The sequence below is a fragment of the Arachis hypogaea genome, chromosome 18 (assembly GCF_003086295.3).
Source record: "Arachis hypogaea cultivar Tifrunner chromosome 18, arahy.Tifrunner.gnm2.J5K5, whole genome shotgun sequence".
Taxonomy (NCBI): domain Eukaryota; kingdom Viridiplantae; phylum Streptophyta; class Magnoliopsida; order Fabales; family Fabaceae; genus Arachis; species Arachis hypogaea.
In genome coordinates, this window is record NC_092053.1 from 81151688 (window position 1) to 81160036 (window position 8349).

At 38.4% G+C, this 8349-nt stretch overlaps 1 non-coding gene across 1 annotated transcript; it reads right to left on the minus strand.

Annotated features, from left to right (window-relative positions):
- Nucleotides 1–7431: 7431 nt before the first annotated feature.
- LOC112774328 (small nucleolar RNA R71) lies at nt 7432–7535 on the minus strand. Its single transcript, XR_003188822.1, has one exon. It is a non-coding gene; the product is annotated as a small nucleolar RNA R71 (small nucleolar RNA).
- Between the last annotated feature and the right edge of the window lie 814 nt (nt 7536–8349).

Sequence of the window (8349 nt, forward strand, 5' to 3'; positions counted from 1 at the left end):
CTTTCGATTTCAGGATCAAACTCGGCTAAGCTTGGATCAGGTAGTGAACGCGTCATTCAATGAAAGAAACATACAGCTCATGGTAATAAAATAAAATAAAATATGCAAATATGTAAATTTAAAAATATTTACACCAACCAATAATTTAGCACACTGTTGCAACTTCCCAGCAATGGCGCCAAAAATTGACGGGCAGAAAATTGCCGATTAATAATTCATAGTGAAAATAGCGTTGCAAGTACAGTTCTTAACCAACAAAAATTCTGCTTATGAATTTAAAAAGAGTTGTCACAATTTAAGAATAAAATATTGGGAGTAAAATTCCTAGGTCGTCTCCCAACGAGTTGACAAAAGAGTGCTATTTATTGGCCAGGAATTTTCTGGAAATTTTTAGAGTTGGAGAACGGGAAAATAAAATAATTATTAATTAAAGCAATGAAAATTAACAAGAAGTTTTATATATTTGAAATAAAAAGCCTTGACTGGGAGAAGATTAATTGGAAGTTCTATCCTTGTTGAATTTTCCCAAGTGTAATGGTAAGAGGTTGTTGTTTCTACTTAGTTATCCCTGACCGAATAAAGGAAAGTCAAGTAACTAAACCAACTCCGATTCACAAGTCCTAATCCTCTCCTATAGAAGGATTAGCATTAGTGACTAGAGAGCCAGCCAACAACTTCCAATTTCCAATTAACAATTGAGTATTCCAACTCAAGGGTCTCCTTTTAATCAACTCCCAAGTCAAGTTGGGAGTCTATTCCATTGACATGAATGCCATTTTCATAAACATATAAAGGGAATGAAAAGAAGACATGGTAATTTAAATAAAATAATAACAGAAAATTAATTAAAGGTAAAAATAACTCTTTGCATTAATTCTTTCTAAAATCGAAGATATCCATATGTAACTCTGAATAAAGTGAATGAAAAGTAAAAGAGAAAGGAAATAAGAAAGCAAAATGTAATGGCAAAGACTTCAAACGGAGGTAGTAACTCTTCTCAATATCCTAATCAAACGCATAATACTAGAAAACTATGAATGTGAAGAACCCTCGAAGAAGTAGTAGTTTTCTTTCTAAGATTCAAAGCTAAAAACTAAAATTGTGTAAAAGTGAATGTATCTTGAGTCTCTGCTTGTCCCCTGGCCCTAGTCTGTGTTTCTGGGACGAAAACTGGGTCCAGAACTACTGTCTATCCTGACCTCTTCGCACTTAATTGGTCATAACTTGAGCAACAGAGGTCCAAATGAGGCAGTTCTAGTTGCGTTGGAAAGCTAACATCCGGAGCTTCAAAATAATATAAAATCTGCCATATTTTCTTGGCGTTTAGGGATGCGTACGCGTGATGTACATGTACGCATAGAATGTTGCATGTGAGTCACTAAAGGCAACTCGTGGCCAGCGATTTCTGAAGCATCTTGGGCCAAATCCAACTCATTTTTGATAATATTTAACCCAAGGATTAAAGAGGGATGAACCAATTAGTGACCAATTAGTTTAGTTTAGTTTAGTTTTGGAGGGAAAGTTAGTTTCTAGAGAGAGAAGCTCTCACTTCTCTCTAGAATTAGGATGAGATTAGATCTAGATTAGAATTTCTTAGATCTAGATTAATTTCATGCTTTGATTTACTTTTCCTTTGCAATTTCTTCTTCTTTACCTTTTCTCTCTCTAGTTTAGCATTCAATTCTTGTAATTCTTTACTTTTATGTTGATGCATTTTTGTTCCTCCATTTTCCTTTTTATGCAATTCATGTTTTGATTTTCTTTATTGTTGATTTGCTTTATTGTTGATTTGCTTTATTGTTGTTAATTCCTTGCAATTGAGTAGTGTAGATGCCTTCCAAGTGTTTGACAAAATGCTTGGTTGGATTGTAGAATAGATTTTTCTCCTCTTGGCCTAGGTAGAGTAATTGGTGACTCTTGAGTTATCAAACTCCTTTGTTGATTGATAATTAGAAGTTGCTAATTAACTTGGATGCCACTAAAGCTAGTCTTTCATCATGATTAGGCTAGGACTTGTGGAATCAAGTTAATTCATCCATTTGACTTTCCATCATAGTTAGAGGTTAACTAAGTGGGAGCAATGGACAATTCTCACCACAATTGAGGAGGATAACTAGGATAGGACTTCTAGTTCTCATACCTTGCCACAATTGAGCCATATGAGCCACATATAGAACCACCACCATTCCAACCTCAATACTTCCAAGAACCACCTCCTCTATACTATGACCAAGATGAGCCACCTCCAATGTACACAAATTCTCAACCTCAAGATGAATTCTATCTCCTACCACAACCCTCCATGGAAGAATATCAATGTCCATCTCTCAAGGAAACCATGGATCGGCTTCAAGCAACCGTCCGTCAAAAGTTAGATGCATGGGACTCATACCACATGTCCACGAATGATTGCGGGAGAACAATCGAAGAGGGTAGTTTGAAGGGGATTGTGGAATATCAACTTGAGAATAATGAATTGGAGTGTGTTGAGCAATAAGAAGAACAAATGGAGAACATGGAACCACCACATCCTTATTATGATGACTCACCTTCCTATTATAAACCCTTTCCCCAAGATAATGAACCTTCTCATCCATCCCAACCTCCAATGGATGACATCCTTGGTGTTCTTCTTTAAGGACAAGCGGAGATGAAATGGGATGTACAAAATTTCACGGCCGCCTTAGACGAGGTGGTAAACCGGTTAGCATCCCAATGCTTGGGAACTCAAGGAACTCCCATGGCTACATGTAAAGGATCCAAGGAAGAGCATAACATGAAGGAGAGATTGGATGATGAGAAATATTGCTTAGTGTTGGAACAATTAGAGGAAGCTACCATTGATGAAGACAAGGAAGAAGTGGTTGAAGACTTAGAAGATGCGGAGCCTCCATGGGAACTTAGAGTTGAAGAAAACCCCTCTAAGAAGATTGAATTTGTTGCTAAGGAGGTATGTGCACAACCTCCAAAGCATATTCCATATGAAGACTTGGATGGGATAGAGCGAAAATCGAGTTCCCTTGGTGATGAAGATCAAGCATCAAGTCTTAGTGGTGAGGAATCCTTTGAGCATGAAGAACCTTTTCCCGGTGGATTTGAAAGCGTTGTGGAGGTAAATTTTTCTCACCCTCCCAATTATGATTTGAGTAAGGGAAAAGGCTTAGATAAATTGTTGAACAAAGGATTACATTTGAGAAAACTTGTGAAGAGGTGGGAGTCCTTAGGAAGAGAAGGACAGGAGTTGGATACGCTTTGTCACGACCCTTAGAAGCATCTTTGCCTAGGTTACCATCTACTCCTTCATTTGAGTGGGTGAAATTCATTTCTATTAGCTTTATTATCCCACTTGAATATGGATTGCTTGAAATGGATGGCCAACTTAGGGAACTTTGTGGGGGTGAAACGTAAGCGAAAAATATTTTGTGGTTAGCGTTGCAAATCAAGGCTCATTAGTGTTGACACATCAAACATGAAATATAAAGGTTGGAGTATTACTCAACTAGGTGGGTCTAGGAGGATTGTTGGTCACTTTATTGAGAATTCACCTTACTTGCTGCTCGGATGGACTAATAATGATCAACTTCAAGACGAGTGTGAAAATAAAGTGTGGGATCTAGGATTACAAGAAGCGGATCGGCTTTAGGAGCCCTAAGCTTGTGAAGAACTCCATCAAGACTTGGTGCAACTCATGAGAAATCTTGGGGCACAATGGAGAACCAAGCATTGGTGGGAGTTCCAAAAAGAATTCAAGCACAAGTGATGCACGAAAAACTTGTCTCTCAACAAATTTCCTTCGGCAAGTGTACCAAATTTGTCGTCAAGTAAAAACTCACAATAGAGTGAGGTCGAATCCCACAAGGATTGATTGATCAAGCAACTTTAATTAGAGGAATGTTCTAGTTGAGCGAATCCAAGATTTGAGTTTAGAATTGCAGAAAATAAAATGGCGGAAAGGTAAATGACAGAAAAAGTAAATGCTAGAATTAAAGAATTGAAAGTAAATGACTGAAAGTAAATGACTGAAAGTAAATTGCAGAATTGTAAATGGGAATGGGGGAATTGCTCATAAAAGTAAGTAATAGAAATTAAAGAGAATGGGTAAGATCAGAAATAGGGGGTTCATTGGGCTTAGGAGATGTTGCATTCTCCGGATCAATTTCATTTTCATCTCTTCCTCAATCAATGCACTCATTGATCTCCTTGGCAGTCTTAAGTGATTGAATTACAATTTCTTGTAATTCAATCTCTCAAATTTTGATCAATAGCCAATTCCTTGGTCAATTGCTCATGAGAAGAGATGAAGTATGGTCACTGATTATACCACATGCATTTCCCAAATCAAGTGTTGAGAGGATTATAGTCACATATCCATCCAAACCCAATTTGGTCCATGATGCCAAGGCATCTTAGGCTAGTTTCACTAGCATTTTTCTGTTAGTTTTAGTTGTTTTATGCATTTTCTTGAGCTTAAAGTAACCAAGAATGGTTAAATGAATAACAAAGCAATGAATCATCCAAACAGTATGATTTTGATGCAAATTCCATGAGTTTTTAGTTATATTACTTGAATGCTATGAATGGAAGATTTCTCATGAAATTTTGCAAGACTTTGATGCAATTGTTTGGATGATTTCAGGGAAGAAGAGGCTAGGCAAGGAAGCAACAAAATCAATAAAGGAAGCTTGAATATCACATGTGGAGTTTAAGTTCCAGTTTAAGCTTAAACTGGAGCTTAAACGCCAGAATCATGAAGGCTAAGAAATGCTGGAACTGGCGTTTAACCTCCAGTTTAACCTTAAACTGGAAGTTAAATGCCAGAATGAGAATTTCACCAAGGGAGCATTTCCACGTTTAAGCTCCAGTTTAACCTTAAACTGGAGCTTAAACGTGTTCGACACAAATTCTCACCAAAGAAGCATTTCCACGTTTAACCTCCAGTTTAACCTTAAACTGGAGGTTAAACGCCAGAAGTAAGAAAGGCACCAGGAGCATTCCACGTTTAAGCTCCAGTTTAACCTTAAACTGGAGCTTAAACGTGTTCGACTATTTCTCTCCTCCAGGGTTGCTTTCTCATTTCCACGTTTAAGCTTCAGTTTAACCTTAAACTGAAGCTTAAACGTGTTCGACCCAATTGCTCCTCCAGGGTTGCTTCCTTCATTTCCACGTTTAAGCTTCAGTTTAACCTTAAACTGAAGCTTAAACGTGTTCGACATTTCACACTCCTGGGTTGCTTTCTTCCATTTCCACATTTAAGTTTCAGTTTAACCTTAAACTGAAACTTAAACTTCAACTTAAACGCCACTTTTTGAAAGGGGTTTCTGGGCCAAATATATTGAAGTTTAAGTTAGCATTTGAGCACAAACATTAACTTAAACGTATTATGGTATGAAACCCAATTGAATATCATGGTTTATGGGATTGGGCCTGAAGAATTGATGAGTCTGGAGCTTTAATTTGTTGAGTCTTGTGTCATTACTTGTTTATCACTAAGTTTGCTCAATGAATGTTACAGAATTGGACCACAGCCTCATCAGAATTATGGACCATAAACCCAAAGCAAAAGGAATTCAGGGAAAGGCCTCAAAGCCCAAGAAACACAACAGAAGCTCAATTTAGAAAGTGTATAAATAGGATAGAATTTAAGTTAGTTGGGGATTTTTACATAGAACTTTTGGGGAGAAAAACACGGAGAACTTTGGATCATTTTCTTTTAGTTTTGTAATTGAATTCAGAGCTATGACTCACTAAACCCCTTTCATTGGGTTAGGGAGCTCTATTGTAATTCAATGAATCAATAATAGTTTTATCTTCTTCTTCAATCTTTTCTCTTGAATTTTGTTAGAAAGCTTCTCGATCTAATTCCATTGGGTAGTTGTCTTGGGAAAGAAACTACCCATAATTGGAATCCTTCGGAACCTTGGGAAAGGAATGGAGGATTCATGCTAGAGAAGCTTTCTCACAGTGAATTGGATTGGGGTTTGGATGGATATTGTGACATGTAATCCTACCAAATTGTGGTTCATGAAACTGTGTGGTATAATCAGTGATCGAGCATCATCTCTTCTTATGAACATTTAAACCAAGGGATTGGGAATTTGTTTGTTTTTAGAGAGAATTGGTGAGCTAAGGGATTGAGATCCAATCATATAAGATTGCCAAGCAAAATTCAATGAATGCATTGGTTGAGGAAGGGATAAAAGTTGTTTTGATTCGGAGATCTCAATATCTCCTAACACCCAATGAACTCCCATTTCTGATCTACCACTTTCTCTTTACATTCTGCAATTAAATTCATGCAATCACCCCCATCCCTTTTAATTTCAGCAATTTAGCTTCTCGCTCTTTAATTCATGCAATTTTACATTCCGCAATTCTCATCTAAATCTTGATTCCGCTCAACTAGAACATACTTCTAATCCGAATTGCTCACTCAACCAATCCTTGTGGGATTCGACCTCACTCTATTGTGAGTTTTTACTTGACGATAACCGGTGCACTTGCCGGAAGGAATTTTGCCGATCGTGCAATTTTCTAAATCGTAGCATAACAAGTTTATGCACATCAAGTTTATGGCGCCGTTGCCGGGGATTGGTTTTCGATTGACAATTCTCAAATTGGAAGTTAACTAGATTGAGCATTTTTCTTGCTTTGTTAATTCAGTTCAAGTTACTTGTTGAATTTTAATTTCTGCACTCTGTTACATGCTTTCTTTCTTTATGCCTTTAAATTCAAGCAACTAACTCACTGACTCACTAACTATTTGAATTAATTCCTCAACTGCTCTAACCATACTCTTCCATTAACCAAGAGTATTTCACTTGTTTGGTGCCTATGCTGTGTTCTTGTATGACAGGTAGGAGAGGAGAGACATCAACTCCTCCATATACCGAACCAGAGAGGACCCTTCATAGACTTAGAAGGGAAGCAAGAGGGAAGAGAGTACTGAGAGAAGAGGAATCTGAAGGAGAATCTGAGGACAATTTTGAGGAAGCTCTAGATCTCAACATGGATAGAGAAGTTCACAACCATGAGAGAGCTGATGGAAACAATGCCATTCCCGAGAGGAGGGTTCTTAGTTCATACATAAACCCAACCTCTGGGAATTGTGGTAGCAGCATTCAGAAACCACCGATTCAGGCCAACAATTTTGAACTCAAACCACAGCTAATATCACTTGTGGAGGATCATTGTTCATTTGGTGGGAGTGCTAACGAAGATCCAAACCAACATCTCACAAAATTCCTGAGAATTTGCGACACTGTGAAGTCCAATGGAGTCCAGGAAGATACCTATAAACTGCTCTTGTTCCCATTTTCACTTAGGGACAAGGCAGCTAAGTGGCTGGAATCATTCCCAAGGGGGAGCCTAACAACCTGGGATGAGGTGGAAAGCAAGTTTCTGGCACGTTTCTACCCCCCACAAAAGGTCAATAGGCTTCGATCTGAGGTTCAGACTTTTAGACAACAAGATGGTGAAACTCTCTACGAGGCATGGGAGAGGTTCAAGGATTTGACAAGGAAATGCCCACCAGACATGTTCCATGACTGGGTGCAATTGCATATTTTCTATGATGGACTTTCTTATGAATCAAGGAAGGCTGTAGACCATTCATCAGGAGGTTCATTAAACAGGAAAAAGACTGTGGAAGAAGCCATTGAAGTGATTGAGACAGTGGCTGAGAATGAGTACTACTATGCTTCAGAGAGACACAACACTAAGGGAGTCATGGAGCTGAACCATGTTGATACAATTTTAGCCCAAAACAAGGTGTTTGCCAAGCAACTAGCAGAGCTCACCAGGAAATTAGAAACAAAGCAAGTGGCTGCAATACACACACAAGATCAAGAGGAAGTAAGCACTGAAGGAGGTGATTGGGAAGAGGCCAACTATGTGGGAAACCAACAAAGGCAATCATATGATCCACATTCCAACACTTACAAACCAGGATGGAAAAACCACCCAAACTTTGGGTGGGGGAACCAACAAACCCAACCACAAAACCACAAACCTTACAACCATAACCAACATAACAATTCCACATACCAAAACTCCAACCAAAGATCATACCAAGCCACACAAAATACTTACTCCCAACCATCATATCATGGCCAAAATAATCAACCTACCCAACCTAATCCGAACCAACAATTTCAAGATCAATTAAACAGGATAGAAGGAACGCTTGCAAACATGGGTCAGGACATAAGTGAGTTGAAAAGCTTTAGGGATGATGTGAGATCTACCTTAAGGAACCATGGTGAAAAACTCAAGAGGATGGAGTCTCAAGTAGGAGAGCTATCTCAACAGGCCCCCAAGTCAACTGCAGTGTTCCCTAGTGACACAGAAAAG